Genomic DNA, 16,086 nt, shown 5'->3' with positions numbered 1-16,086 from the left:
TGCATCCTTTTTTATTTGCTTTTTACTTTGACTTACTTACTTTAACATCTAACTGGAGCATGTTAAAAATCTTTTTTCATCATGATTAACCTAAAGTCAAAATATTAAAAGAATAAAGTTGGAATCTAAAGAGATAAAATCTGAATATTTTGAGGATAAAGAAAAACAAAAATCTTTAGGATATGACCAGCAAGGAGAAGTAAAGCAATGAAGAAGTTTGTATTATAGCAAATATAAGTCATCATAGTGGTAGTTTTTAGTGACTTTGCCATGCTCACATCTAATTAACATCGTCAAACCCACTTTTCTTTTCACCTCAATGAGCGACAGATTGCACGTATACACTATATACTTGTTTTGTTTTTGAATAGGTTTGTGTGAGTGTAACAAATGTCCAATATTATCCTCTGCTTGTACTGTGGTGCACCGCCTCCTCTGTTCTCTACCTACTCTGGTGAGTTAGCTCTCTTTACCTGCAGCGGAAGAAGAAGTGGCAAGTGTGGATAGTCTGACAGATCTGATTTGTCAAGCCATTACCATGGGTATGTGCTCCGGTGACTTTTTTCCAAGCAGCGCCTCTAAATGAAATAAATACGCATTAGCCCCTGTCTGCATCAGCCCACAAGATTTCTCTCATCATTCACTACATTCTTGAAGCGTGTGCAAATTACTCGCAGTCAAAAAGGCACAGGGGAAAGCTCTGCTCCGAAACCAGAGCAGGATGGAGTTGTGGGGGGGTGTCTGCGGTGAAGAGGCTCTGTCGAAGAGTGCAACACACTTGAGCTGTGATAAAAGCATTAGTGTTTTCAACAGGGTGGAAAATAAAATGCGTATGCGTGTGGAGGGTGTGAAGCCGATGGATGCGAGAGCAGAAAACGCAGGTTTGGCTCAGTCACAGAGAAGCAACAAATGAACCGCAACTCAATCATTCTCTGGTGAGTCATTTAAAATAGTTGTTGCTTGTTGAATATAAAAAGCAATTATGTTCAAACTATTAGATTCTACCCATCAAGTGCTGGGAAACAGTTTATTCAGTTTTAGACCAAGTGGCCAAAATGAGAGTAGCTGCTATGAGATAAGGTATCAGTGAACTTTGAGCTCAGTGTTTATTCAGACTAAAAAGTGGCATCAAGATAGAGACGGTGGGTTCTGGTCTCACTGTGGGTCCAGAGACCAAAAACCATGACTTTTAGTTTTTGCCAGAAAGTAGGGACAAGTGTTCAGGTCTCTGTGGTGCCGTGTGTGCATGTGGGTGAAAAGTGGTGTGAGAGAATCTGTGGGACCATGTTATTTGCTGCATTCTAAATATGCAGTTGGAGCATTTCAAACTTTAAAATGTGTTCATTTACACAGTTAGTAATATTTTTAAGGCTGCAATGTGTTATATTTTGAATTTGTATATTATTTTGCATGTGAATCTCTGTCTGTCTGACCCACTGTCTGTCTGTGTGCATGCATGCATGTGCACAGACATACCTCAGGCACAAGTGTGTTTATGTTTAGACTTTTACAGGCCCTAATGAGAGCCTTGACGATCACAGGGTTGTGTGGGTGGCAGGTTGTCGCTGTTTGTGTCGGCCCATGTGAGGTGCAGTCACCAGTCTGCGTTTACTCCATGTGTGCTTGAGGTCACGCTGTGGAATTCAGACGAGTGGGTGTGTGTGTGTGTGTGTGTGTGTGTGTGTGTGTGTGTGTGTGTGTGTGTGTGTGTGGTCAGCGTGGATTTCCCCTCTATGGTTATGGCCAAACTCGGTTGCTCAGAAACCACTGTGGCTGTTCTTGGACTTTGGCCACTGGTTAAGGAAAGGAAGAAGAAAAAAGTTCTCCTAGTCCACAGGCAAGTCACGGTTTCCTTTATTTCCTGTGTAGGTTGCATGGAAGGACAGATGTAATACTCTAAACTATCTAAATTACACTTGAAAGCAACATTATTTCAACATCATATTTAAGGAATAAGTCGTCATGTGTAACAAATTCTTATAGTCAGAGTGATTGTGGTTGGGTGTAAACTTATAAAATCAGGAACCAGACGTTCTTTTTAGTTAAGGGCTCATGCATTTAGTAAGAGTGGTGAGAGTGTGACTGATCACTGGCATTTTCACCAGCACACACTCAGTGACTCTCCCTGGCACAGCTGGGCCTAGGCCCTGTAGAGTACGTAGGCCTAAATGTCACAGCGCCATCTTCTCCACAGAGGTGAGACAGCAGGGCACCCTAAGTGCTAGAGTACCCACTCAACAGCCAACATTTAACGCCTTTAGAGGAGCGAATGGACGGTGAAATTACATGAATTAAAGCATTTAAGATGAGATACTTCGAAAGTGACATTCTCCCTAAAAGCATCGTATCTAAACATGAGGACATCAGGTGTCACACTGCTTTACCTTGTATCTTTAATGCCTTTGAAGAAATAAATCAGGAATCTGTGAACACATATTCCTCTGGAAAGTTCATAGTTTTCCGTTTTGGTTAAGGTTGTTCAAAAGAGGTGGTGGCTCGACTCTGTGTTTTTGTAGTGATGCCAGTGTTTTGATTGAGACAGTCCACCACTTTGGTTTAGACTAAATTATTTAAACAACAGTTTAATGGCTTGTAATAAACTTTTATTGAGACAGACTTGGTTTCCAAAAGGACAAAAAAAGACACTTAAGCCCAATGAAAAGGAGGAAACACACACCAACAAACAATGTTTTACATAGTGACTGTATAATATATGTTAAATAATTAAGTATGAGGTAAAAGTATGTTGTAAAAATTGGAATGACTCTTAAAAGGAAAAATGTTCCCTATCCCTGTTTTAAAGTCTAAAGTGAAAAACTGCATCCAACTTTAATTATCTTGAAACTGCTTTTATGCTCAGAATATCTAGTAGGTATTTTGCTTGAGAAAAACAAGAGAATGAAGATGCTCCCAAGTGGCCCCCTCTCTGCAGTGGGATGTCTTAAAAGAATATCTGAAAACATTTACTTTGCAAAGTTGTAATAAAGAAACGCACAGCAGTGCACATGCATCTGATTTTAAAATGAGTTAGTCATCTTTAACGTGCTGTGTGTGTCTGTACTGTAGCTGCACCAGAAAAACACATCAATGGATAGCAGAAGTTGCATTCTGCACAGAATCACATATATTATTGATGATCCTCCATGAAGCTCTGCTGACACAGAAGTTCAAAAAGCCTTAAGATGGTAGACTGACACATTTGCAATTTGAGGTGTATGCACAAAGCATGTGAACGTGGAAAAGCTGTTTTACTCACTACACCACATTAAAAAGAAAATGATCCGGATTCAAGATGTTTTTACAAGTGTTTCTAAATGTAAGAGATGTTCAGATGTGGTGAATGAGGACTGGACAATAAAGAGTTCCTTCAAAGGCTCATCACATGTGGGCAGAGTCTGCAGAAACCAACTCTGCCGGAATGGACAGCACGCTGTTTATTTCAGTCAGCCTTGATGCAATGCATTCAAAATCAATACAGTAGTCTAAAAATCCATGAGGGGTAAAATGCTTCCAATACGTTTCCATCTGGCCATAGTCTCTGCCAGCCTGCTTGGTGCCATGAATAGAAATCCTAAAACGATCCAAAAGCCATCAGTCACCGGTGAGTTTTTTCATTTCAGAGGAACAGATGCCACATCTTTACTCTGCCTGTGCATCACAGAGCTTCATCTCAACACAATCCTTGATGTCCGCAAGCTTTTCACCTTACCTTTGCTTTTACGTGCATGTGGATACAAAGTGGCCGTTGACAGTCCCTCTCTTTGTACCTCCACTCTTTCCAGAACAATAACTCCAACAATGGATAATCCTCTAAATTTTGTGCATGGCTCTGCAAGACTTAAACAGTCCAATGAATATGTATAATGTTAAGTGCTATGAGTTTTCGAGGCAGGATGATAGGCTTGGCAAGGTCTTTCATCAGCAGATTGGAGACCAGAACAGTGCTGTGGGCCTAATTGGAATAATTTAACTGCTTACTTTGAAGTGTAAAATAATACATGTGCTGGGGAGGAGGTTCGTGAAAGGTCAGCGCTAGAGGCAGTACAGGTCGCTGCTTTGAGATGTAGAGTGGCACATGGAGAGATGATATTATTATTTGGATTTTTCTCTTTGATTACCAGAGCATGTTAATGGCAAAACCCTCTGCATTTGTAGCTCTGATACTAAGATTAAACTATTTGTGTTCACTTTGTTGATATGGATTTCTTATTAAAAAGAAACCACCTCATGATTTTAACTGTTGATATCAGACGTCCTGCCGTCACGTCCGCAGCTTTGATTATACACCGATCAAACACAACATTAAAGCAGGTTTCACATTTTAATGTTGTGGCTTATCGCTTTATTTTATCACTTTGACAGAATGAAACTACAAGATAAGTTTTATTTAAATCACATTACTGGTTGTTAAGAATTTTCAAAAGCAGGCCAAGGATTTACACCAAACTAAAAACTATTTTAATATTGTGGCTGATCGGTGTATAATATTACCTGTTTACTGATGTGTAAATCTGTTCTGTAATATGGAAATAAATTGAGGATTTAACCTGACCTTTTACAAAAACCATCTGAGGCGTGAGTAAACAAAATAAGGTTTGCAAATGCATACTCAGATGTGCAAATGTGCTGTGAGAAATGTTAATGTATACCCAAGGCTCCAATTCATTTTGATTTTCGCTGTGCCCAGTAATACTGTAGTTGCAGTGCTGTTTTTGGCAAGATGAGTCCACTCCATTGATCCTCTTTAAGAAAAATACATTAACTGGACAGCATGGAGAGACCAAAGCTGCACGGAGCTCTCGCCCGGCAGTGACTTTTATTAAAGGTGCCGTGTTGAGAATACGTACCACAAATAAGTACAACCTAAAACCTTATTACAGTGTTTGACCTACTTATCGTTACTTTTTAAGTTTTAAAAATGTGGGTACACAAAGTATAAATGTAATACATACAAATCTGAGTACAATGCAAACAAAAAGCAGTATATTTACACACATGTGCAAATGAGGATATACATTTGATATTATATGATATTTAGATTCTATATCCATACCTTAGTATAAACTTGCTAGAAATGAATATAAATAAATGAATGATGATTTTCTCTGTCAGTGATGGACATTGTTCTGGTCGGTTTTGTTGTTACAACTTTTGAGATGTTCACTGGCAGCTTTTCACGGGAGGCTAGATAACACAGCTAATTATTAATACATTGTTGTTCATTAACAGTGCAGCCACTTCCTCTGTTATGTTCTGAAGCAAATATTTTCACAGATGACATCATCTGGGCTCTAAAGTAACTTTATGAACAACAATTTCTTTACACAGTCTGAAGCAGCTGTGACTGTAGAGGACTTGGATAGAAATGGAGGTGTTTTAGTGGCTTGTTTCTTTTCACTGCTCAGAAACTGGATGTGTTTTTGCTGTAGGAATGTTGCAAGTTATTATATGCACGAGTAAATATTCTGTGGCAAGCAAATACATTTTCCCCAATGAGCCTGTTGGTTAAGAGAAGCTGCAACTATGATCAGAACAGTTCCCACGCGAAAAAGTAAAAACAAAAAATAAACAGTTTTCCTTTACTAAATGTGACAAATAAAATGTGGGTATTCACTGTGAAATTACACTGAAAAGCGAGAGTCAAGTAGATGCACATAACATGATGCAGACAAGTACAAATCCCCATGTGTGGTTTCAAAAAGCCAATTCCAGAGGTCATTGAAATTCTGGACACAGCCTCACACATTCTGTTACTGCAGATTTGCAATACTGAAGGCTGAATGCTATTTGTCCAAGTTTTCTTTTCACCAATACAATCTGCATCTTTATGATTCATTTCACTTATTTGCCCCTTTTTTGTTATTTTCAAATCGTTCCTCTTGCATTTTCTACACTGGTCATCCATCTGCTGCCTGATGACTAACACATGCATGAAGCTGCTCATGTCTCATTATGTGCTTGGTACAAAAAATCTTTGTTTCCTTTGCTATTCAGCAGCTGCTTTTTTGTAACACGTTGCTATGAACTTCTCTGTAGTTATGGAAAGTGTTGACATCATCGCTTACGTTCCAGCCGAGGCCTTGTTTGTGTTTCCTGGTTTGGAGGTAAAGCTGGAGCGTTGCACCGGAGAAAATGCAGCAGGGGTTGTGACTCACAGGCTGAAAGTGTTTTGGATTAAAAATGATGTCTGTAAATATTTATAAACAGCAGCACCTCTTACTCCAAACTCCAATGTGTGAGCAGCAAAATGTTTTTTTAAAAAGGCACAACTCTGCCATCCTCTTTCAATACTTTCTCGAAATCACTAACACGCAAACTACGGCCCAGATCCGGACCCAGATGTTGTCCTATCCAGACCTGCAGCTATAACCAATAAATCGTTATAGCATTTCTGTTTTAAACAGTAGATCTTTTCTAGCCTTTACAGCACAGGTTCAGCAGCCCAGGGAACCTCACAGACCAGTTGCATGATGCGTATATCCTCACATGTCCTGCTATCCACCACGTCAACTCAAGTCAGTGTGTGAGCTCATGCGTGAGATACACTCAAAGGTGAGAGACAACTGCTGTCTCAATTCATGTACTCATACTTGCTATCATATTTCATCAAACTACAAAAAGAGGGGTAACTCACAAATAATGCATGCTGGGAAATCTCACGTACTCGCTGAACTCATCTCAGTTAAAGGAATCATGTTCTGTAAATACTGAGGTGGTCTGAAAATGAACATTCTGGATGTTAAGTTGATCAACATATGTTAATGAAGTTAATGAAAACTGAAGCTCGTTCATGGATCTGATTAATCTGGATTTAATACAATATCTGATAATCTCTATTATCAGATGAGAAGTGTTTTTTACCCAAAGTAAGAATCTAATAAAACCATTTCATTATAACACTTTTTGCTAGAGAGGATTATTCTTCATTGTGTTGAGATTCAAAGGTGCAACATTTCATTTAAATTCCATGGTTGACATTGCCCCAACAATTCAAACCTTCGCTCTGAATCATTATTATTTGTTTGCAGCATGAAAGATTTAATAAAAAATATCTTTAAATAAAATCTCGCTTTCATTATGGGTTCATTCCAAGTTTTTCACCGTAGCCTTGAGGTGTGAAAACTTTACACAGGGGTGCACAATGAAAAAAGTGAAGCATGGAAATCAGAATAATATTCGCACCTCGACAAGAACACATCAAACAAACCTGCATGAGAAGTACATTTTGTCGTCCCAGTGTTTAATGAGAAACTAATTAAGTTGGATATTGTTGCAGAGGCAGTGAATAAGTTGTCACTGTGTATTGTTTTCTTTTCTTTTTGAATGTGTAACTTTCATTGATGATGTGGTTGAAATGAAGGTTGTGTTGACATGATTTAAAACTGATCATAAAAAGGATAAAGTATGTCTGGGTCTCACAGACATGTAGTAAAGTCAAGACAGAGGCAGACAGGGTGACGCATACACACACACACACACACACACACACACAAATTCATAAAATCCCACCTCCTCCTGCACCATTTAGTCTGACCACACTGTCTGTCCCATGGATGGGAGCTGTTTTATCTGTCTGACATTTGCAATGACTTTTTGATGAAAATGTTGTCTGATGCCAAATGGCTGACAAATATCAGCAGATTTTACTGAATTGACCTCATTGCAAAATATTTACCATCTTGGGAATATGCTGTATTCAACTGACAGACGGCTTTTAGACCCTATCTGCTTTTAGACACGGTTTGTCTTCCCAGAGCAGCGGTGTAAGAAACCAAAGTGATGAGCTCAACTGTCAAATAGACGTCATGCATCAGATTGAAAGTCTCCATCTCTGATAGATTGCCTGGAATAACTTTTAGAGAAAATTCAGCACTGAAGAGCAATTTCAGCAATTTTGTCCACTCCACCACAGCCCCTGTAGCCATATTTTGCTTCAGTATTTTTTTGCATCAACCCCTCACCTAAAGTTATATCTGGCATCAATCAACTTCACCATGCCAATTTTTGTTCTTTCCTCCTTCTCTGTCTCCTTCCCCCTTCATTTTCATCAGCCAGCCTGTCAGTCATGTATCTGTTTAATAATTCAGAACTACATTTTTTTCTTTCTTCATCTGATAGAGAGAAATCACGGCCTATTGGAGCTGCGGAAGCTTCCTCAACCTGAGACAGGGCCGTGAAATTGGAGTGCCAGGCAGGCATTAACCTGGTATGTACATATTAATATGCTCATTATCTGCAGCATGAAGGGACGTGTGGTCTGTGGCACACCACTGACATTCAAGAGGACCCAATGCAAAGGCACTGGGAAAAACGTGTGTGAAAACATGCAGCGAGTGTGTACACAAAAGCTCTCCATCTTTAGCACGCCACACACACACACACACACACACACACACACACACACACACACACACACACACACACACACACACACACACACACACACACACACACACACACACACACACACACACACAGGACCCAGGCTCCTCTCATACGCCCACACTAATTTTCACCATTTTCTGTTAATTCCCTCAACAGAAGGTGTAGGACAGCATTATTAATCAACTGCAGCCTCTGACAAAAAAAGCCAGCAAAACAACCCCAGGAAATAAACTGTAACTTGTTTACGCAGAAAATTAATTCTCTGTCATGCACATCTTGTTTAAGAATTAAAGAAATTAGCCTGGGGTGAAGACACGTCTATGGTTTGTGACGACCTTGTTCTGTGGCTGGCGGTACAGGGCTGTGTTTGGTTGCTGTAACAGACCGAAGACAAAATGAGCGTGCAGGATCTCCAAAGGACGGGAATTGTTTGGAGGACGCAGACCAAGGAACGGCAAACAACAATCGCACACAAAACAAATCACCTTACATTTTCTAGGACACTGTGTTTATGCTGCTTGTGTTTTTTTAAAGCTTGAACCTTGTGGGTTAGAAGCACAGCTTTGTTTTTTAGAGCAGCATATCATCATATAATTTTTGCCTGTGGCAATGTGATAGTCAATAAATCATTTTGTTTCAGTAGTTTGACTGAACCACTTGACTTATCAGCTGCCCTTTCCCTCTGTGATCTTACTCTTAATGATTAACTCCTGACTGCTGGTTTGACGTACACAGGCTCTGCCACAGATGCCTGTAGTTCGGATTACCTCAGTGAAGAATCATGGGAGTTTTCTGGTTAAAGAGCACTTGGTTCACTCACACTTTACTCCCCCCACATCATGAAACACCACTTATTGTGTGTCTGGTTATATAAGTACACACTGAAGGCTTTTGGATTAACATAACGACCATCTGCAGACTTTAAAGGCTGTAATCAAGTTCCTCAATGAATCTATAAATGCTAATGAGACTCATCGAAGACTTCATGTCCAAAAAAGGAAAACATGTTTTAATGTGCCTGCCAGCAGAGTTTCAGTGCAGTGAGAGCTGAACAAATGAATCTGTGGAAGCCAAACACTTACTGAGACTTAAAAACGTGTTTTTTTCCCTCCCGTTTGTTGTATTTGTTTCTTTGTGTTCAAGAAAACATTCCTTTTTTAAAATGTTTTGGGATTCTCTTCTAATTATGTCTCTGTTTCTATTCTTGGAGCAGATATAGAGACATTTTCTTGGAGCCTGACTCATTGTCCAGTCTATCAACTGCACTCCCAGTGGATCAGTTCTGTGCCAAAGGCGACAGGAGAAACGCTGGCATCAGCATTTATTCTGAAAGGATCAAAACCATCAATCGTCTCATAAGATTAAAGGCTGATATATTTCCACACTAAAAACAGATTTAACAAACTCAAAACTACAATATCTGACATTTTAAATTCAATAAAATACTTTCATCATCACACAACAGTGAAAAAAGAGCTGTTTCAATTTGAATAAATAAAAACATTCTATCCATCAACAGGACATCATCATACTAGTGAACATTTACAGGCCCAAAAATGATGACCTATAGTTTTTCTGCAACTTTTTCTCCTTAATGTATCACTTCACGAATATTAAAAAAACTGGGCACTTCAATACCATCACTAACCACAGAACTGACTGCTCAAGTACCTCCGGTAGCTCAAGCAACTGGCACTCGATTATTGATAATGATTATGGACTTGGGCAATACCTGGAGAAATCCATCATTAAGGGCAATATTGATATTTCCCCTCCCTCCATCCTCTCTCCATCATCCTTTTTCTTGTGACCAACTCTGTCAGCCAACATAAAACACAATTCATTTAATCATGATCAGCAATTCTGCCACTGTTTCCCTAACAATAAACACCAAACACCATAAATATGCATCAAGCCTCCGACAGGGTGATCACTTTCACAAGATCAAAAAAAAGAAAAGGACTCTGTATTCAGTAGCCTGTACGATTGGGATATTGGAGAATCGTTCTTAAGACTGTAAACTTAACATCAGTCACATCATCAAGTCTCATGCTTCATCAGGAAACCAGTGTAGTAAGCTCTCAACATCCTTATTTTCATTTCATTCAAACCTCTTGTAGCAGTAATATGACAAAATTGTAGGAATTGTTGCAGATTTACAGGTTTAATTCAGTTTTTATGCAGATGATGTACTATTGTACTTACAGGAAATGATTACCAACTGAACAATCTCCCACTCCACAATAAACTGAACCGAATCAACTCTACACAGTCTGGTAATACTTGAGACTCAGCAGCCTAAGATTGGTCCATCCCACTTCACATTGGCAGCATAAAATATTTATGCATTAATATTTCTCCTAGGCTGTCAGAGCTCTTCAACCTCATTTCACACCCCTTTGCTAAAAAAAAATGATGACGTCAATTGCTGGACCACTCACCCACTCACTCTTATTGTGAGAATCATTACAGATGAAATTAAAACCTCAGATTAATTATCTGTTTTATCTGTTTACTTCCAACTATGCCCACCAACAAAAGCAGCCAACTCATTAACCGTTCAATTTTACTGGAAAAATCATAAAATACACTCTTTTCTCATTATAAAATATAAAATCCCCAGGTGGCCTAAAAATCTTTTCTTGTTTTTGTAGATATTTTTCTTTCTTTTGCAAATGGACCCAAAAGCACAATAACAAACAACCCATGACTGCATGGAATTTAAGCAAAATCAATGTAAAACCACCTCAATAGCAAACTTTTCCCTCCTACAGCAATCTATCAAAAAACATTCAGAATTTCCAACTGCACAACTCCCCTGTATGAAAGCAGGGAAACATACAGAAAGGATCCCTCAGGTACTTTACCCCTTTTTTTACTCCTGGTGGTGGACCTCCTCCCAAGGGTCTGTCGCCCCTAACCGTATCCACAGGATTTAAAACATCACCCACCCAACCCTAACTCCACTTCACCTGCTTTCTGTCCAGGTCCTCTTAATAAAAAGAATCTTTGTCTAAAATCCCCAACAACTGTTTTTCTTTTTCATTTGCTTCTGTCTTTCCTGCACAGTCATCCACCTCATCAAACATGCCCTGGTCTAAGTTTAATATCATTTAAGTATTGAATACACTCAATAATGTCTATTTGTTTCAAATCACTTGTTTGTGTTTGTCTTGCTTCACTTATATTATCACACTAAGGACTGGGTACAGCGAGAACAACCTGGGGCTGGTGAGTGAAGACATGTAGGGCTGGTTGTGGGTGCAGGGCATTTCCCACTTTGTCAGCAAGTGGCATAATTTGAGATACTCTACATTATACTGCATCAGTAAATGTACATGAAATATTTATTATATGCAATAATGTATGGAATATTAAATATACACATTATGAGTACCCTATATATCACGTCAAAACAACATGGTGCAGTGGCAGATAACATAGTTTGCTGCACCAATGGCTCGTAGCCACTGCTGCTATCATATTCTGACCTTTACAGTTACACAAAGTAAAGGCTGCTATATAAACAATACACTTATGGGAAAATATATCTAGACTCACGATCCCTTGATATTATTATGTTTGCACTTGAGTGACCATGAGACAGAGTGAGGCTTAAAAGAAAAGGCTGGAATCAGAGAATGGAGTTCAATTACAGTTTTTTAAATACAAAATAAAATAAAATGAGAGAGATAACTCAACTCAGTTTCAAGTCTATTTGTCATTCCATCTGTGAAAACACATACAAACAAATAAAAGATGATACAAAAGAGCAGCAGATGGAAAAAGGGCAATATGCACAAAGTGCTATCAAGTGCCTGAGTTAAATACATTTTTTAAAAGTTTTAAAATGTAGTTTTAAAATAGGCATATTTACGAACTATGGTTCAAAAGGTAGCTTATTTATGAAAAGTTAAAAAGAAATAAATACTGTGTATATCTTGGCAAATTCAAATGTAACAATTATAACTGAGGACATACAATTACATATATAGATCCTTGTTATTTTTATTAGTAAATAATTTGCTCCAATAAATTCACTAAATATTAAATAGTCTGCCTCTGTGGAGATGTACTCTATAATGCTGCTACTTACTTCAACTATGTAGATATATGTTTTTACAATGTGTGGTTTATGATTTAGATTTAACCAAAGTTAAGTGGAAGAAAAACTAGTAACAGCACATGAACCTGTGGTTTTACTTTTATAAAACATGTTGGTTCAGGCTCTGATCTTATTCAAATAATTTGTCTTTATTCCAATTTTAATTCTCACATTTAGAAGTGGACAACAGCACCGTGAGCTGGTGAAGGTGGTTAGATTAGCTTGTTGGGAGATTTTGCATTTTCTTAACATGCAGCTTTGGTTGTGTGAGATCTTTGGCCTAATCTCTACTTGCAATAAGCCAGACAGAAAGCTGGCAGGGGACATTTCGGCTGTGAGAGGAAAGCAAACATCAGCCAGGCCCGATATTTACCGTATAGAAGACGAAATGTCAAGAGGGACATTGATCGGGGCTAAAAATAGCCCTTTGCTTGATTATGTATGCCAAATCTCAAAATGAATCTCTGACTAATGACCCCTTAGGATTAATCTGATTTAGTGTTCATTTTATTTATTTTCAAATCGGAAGATTTATCTTTAATTTATTTTTGGTTCGAATAATTGAAGAAAAAATATGATACAAATGGTGTGTTTGTTCAGAAAGTAATTTCTGATTGAGCAATCTTTGTATACAAGTCATTGCAAAATTAGTTACAGGAAATGCCATATCAGTCCCAGTGACACAAGATAGTGAGGAAATGTACCACAGCTGAAAGTTACATAAACAGAGACATCAATTAACACTACTTAAGAAACAGCAGTGACTTAAGCCAGGCAGGTAAATCCTAGTTAAGCTGTCAGAGAGATGACTCCAGAACAATTTGTGAGAAGCTCACATCTTTCACTCGTTACTTCCTGTAATCTTGACAACATGCAATATTATAATCACACTGTATATTTACACACATTTACACATCACATGGCAGATTTTGGGCCATTTTAACATCCTATATGACTTGAGGCACCTTGTTTTTTTTAGCTTTACCGAGCATATTTTCTTTTTTTTGTCAACAGCACAAATTGTTGCAACTAATTTGTGCTCAACACCAGGTGCTGTTCTAAATGTCTCCCACTGTGTGTGAGGCACTTGTGAAATGACACTTATGAAACTTATCGGTGAGGTAGTCTATGTAGGACGGAGATTGTGCCAAGCATTGGGTTCAACCAAAGGTTAAAACTGATATTTTGAGACACAGATGATAGTAATCATAATCAGATTATAGTTATACACAGTTCTGAGTCATGGTTTGGTTGTGTTTCGACTACATGTCTGCCTTTCACATCATTAAACGTGTGGTAAAAGATTTTCTGCTAAAATATCCCCCACGTCCCTCACTGTTCTAACACGGCCTAAACCAAGGTGTAAGGCTTTCCATCCCTGGAGTGTCCCTTTAAAATCAAAGCAACATACATTTCCTCCATGTTTTATCCCAGAGACTGACACAATCTGAAATGACTGCATTTGTTTGAGGACACCCACGCAATAATTCCTAAAGTTGGCAGTGTCATATTTAATCTGATTATATCAAAATAATTCTGTCTGTTTGCATTGCTTGTTAATTTGCTGGTACCAAGCTCATTTCGTCTGTTGCCATTGTACAAGCATGAATATGCATGAAGGATAGTTTGATACAGTAATTTCTTCTGAACGAACACTAATGCCTGTCAGTGGTGATGCTGATGAGATGGGTTTAAACAGCCCCCCCACCCTCAGCACATACAGGCCTTAGGACTATATCTCTAATAGTGAATATTTCATCTCAACAGATAACACAAACATTTGGCCCAAGTTGGGACTTTCAAAAAGCTCCAGGAGACAGCTCGCCATGGGCCCATCCAAACTTTTAAGGCTTTTTGGCACATGCACATAGACATGCCCCTACAAACAAACGCCCTTGTATCTGCTGCTCTGAGCCACCCTCGGACAGAAACCACTTGTTTACTCAGTGATCCCATGTTGGCTTCCAGACCACAATGACCTGGGAGCAAGGCAACTTTGTGCGGCCTTGTCTGCCCTGTAGCCTCTGTCCCTGGCCGAGGATCAAGGCTGTCTGCGTCTGCTTAAAACGCAACCGGAGAGAATCAAGGACCCAAACACTGTATGAGGATCAGAGTGAAAGAAGCTGCTGACAGTACAAACCACATCTGTAAGTTTGGTCCTGTGGGACAGCTCCTGAAATAATGTAGAATAATAACAATAATAGAAAACACTAATGTTATTTCTTAGCGCACTGTAATGTTTTAATTGTTTTTCATCCCATTGTCTGTTGGTTTTATTTTTTATTAAGTTTGAGGTAGGAGTAGTGCTTCAGGTGGTCAGTGCAAAACTGATTAGGCGTGGGGTGATAAATATTTTTGAGCAAAAGTGGAGTCAGCAGAATATATATATTGTAGGAGTTAGCATAAGGTTTGTTTATATTTCTAGAGAGGAAGGTGGAAGATCGATGGGCTGATGGTGCAAAGGGAACTGCAGAGCCAGCCCTCGCAACCACATTTACCTATCGACAATTGCCCGAGGTGATCCAAGGGTCACCAGGAAATATATCGATCAAACTCAAGTCTAATTGGTTGGTTATTGGGAAACCAGGAGGATGCACTGAAAAAATGGAAAACAATTCAAAAATCACCAGAGAATCCACACATACGTTGCACCATTATTAGATTCTAGAACCCTGTGGTGTACACAGGTTTTACACCTGACACACTGCAGCCTCATCATCAGGCTTACCTCAGCCGTCAATAGGCAATTATTCTAATGCAATTAAACAAGACTCTTCCTCTCCTCTTTCCATCAATACCGATCATTTCCTTTAATCACAGGAAATGTGTCATCGAGGTTCAGCGGGGGTGTTACTCCTGTAATTAAGCCTCAACACTCGTTGTGCTTATGAAAACCACCAAGCAAACAGGCCACTCGCCTCCACTCCTTAACCTCATCCTTCCTTGGCAGCATCCGGTGGTGTCTAATTATGGGCTTCCAGGATGAAAAGTCATGTCCAAACACAACATAACCCACAAGCATGAGAGCCACCATTACACACACACACACACAGAGAGAGACAGAGACACACACACACACAGACGGGCACTGAACTGAAACGAGAAATGTCTGCCTGTTGTTCCCTAGACAATCTAAGCTCTGTGTGTGTCTGTCTGTTTTCTTTATATTTGTGTGTCTGCCATGTCTTTTTATAGCTGGATGTTTGGAAGCATGGCCAACGCCCTGCAATGACCGATGTGTCAACAAGCGAGTGGGAGCAGAGCCGTAACAGGATGTGGCCCATGAGGGGACGGAGCGGTGGGACCAGAGCAATGCCAGACTCTTGTGTAACAAAACGACGGTCAAATCAGCCAGAAACAAAAAAGAGGAAGTGAGGGCCAGTGGCGACCCTGTTGCAGACATACCCTGCATGTGCCAATACTGAAAATCAGAGGGTTGCCACATCATTCCGCCAGCGGCTTCGTGAGTGTCCTGATGACCCACAACATGTCAACATGTCACGCTAACCTCACACTGCGGGTAAAACCATCAACATGATCAACAAGCTTATCTCAACAAGAGGCAGTGTATTGAAAACAATTGATTTTAAAAATAC

General features: G+C 39.3%; 1 long non-coding RNA gene across 1 annotated transcript; it reads left to right on the top strand.

The window, feature by feature from the left end:
* The first annotated feature begins 810 nt into the window (after nt 1–810).
* LOC138407739 (uncharacterized) lies at nt 811–15,815 on the top strand. The gene is made up of 3 exons (XR_011241073.1): nt 811–935; nt 8,119–8,206; nt 15,686–15,815. It is a non-coding gene; the product is annotated as an uncharacterized lncRNA (long non-coding RNA).
* The last annotated feature ends 271 nt before the right edge of the window (nt 15,816–16,086 follow it).

Source organism: Paralichthys olivaceus, chromosome 5 (genome assembly GCF_024713975.1).
Source record: "Paralichthys olivaceus isolate ysfri-2021 chromosome 5, ASM2471397v2, whole genome shotgun sequence".
Taxonomy (NCBI): Eukaryota; Metazoa; Chordata; class Actinopteri; order Pleuronectiformes; family Paralichthyidae; genus Paralichthys; species Paralichthys olivaceus.
Note: the sequence above shows the minus strand (reverse complement) of the source record. Positions and strands in the feature narration are given on the sequence as shown.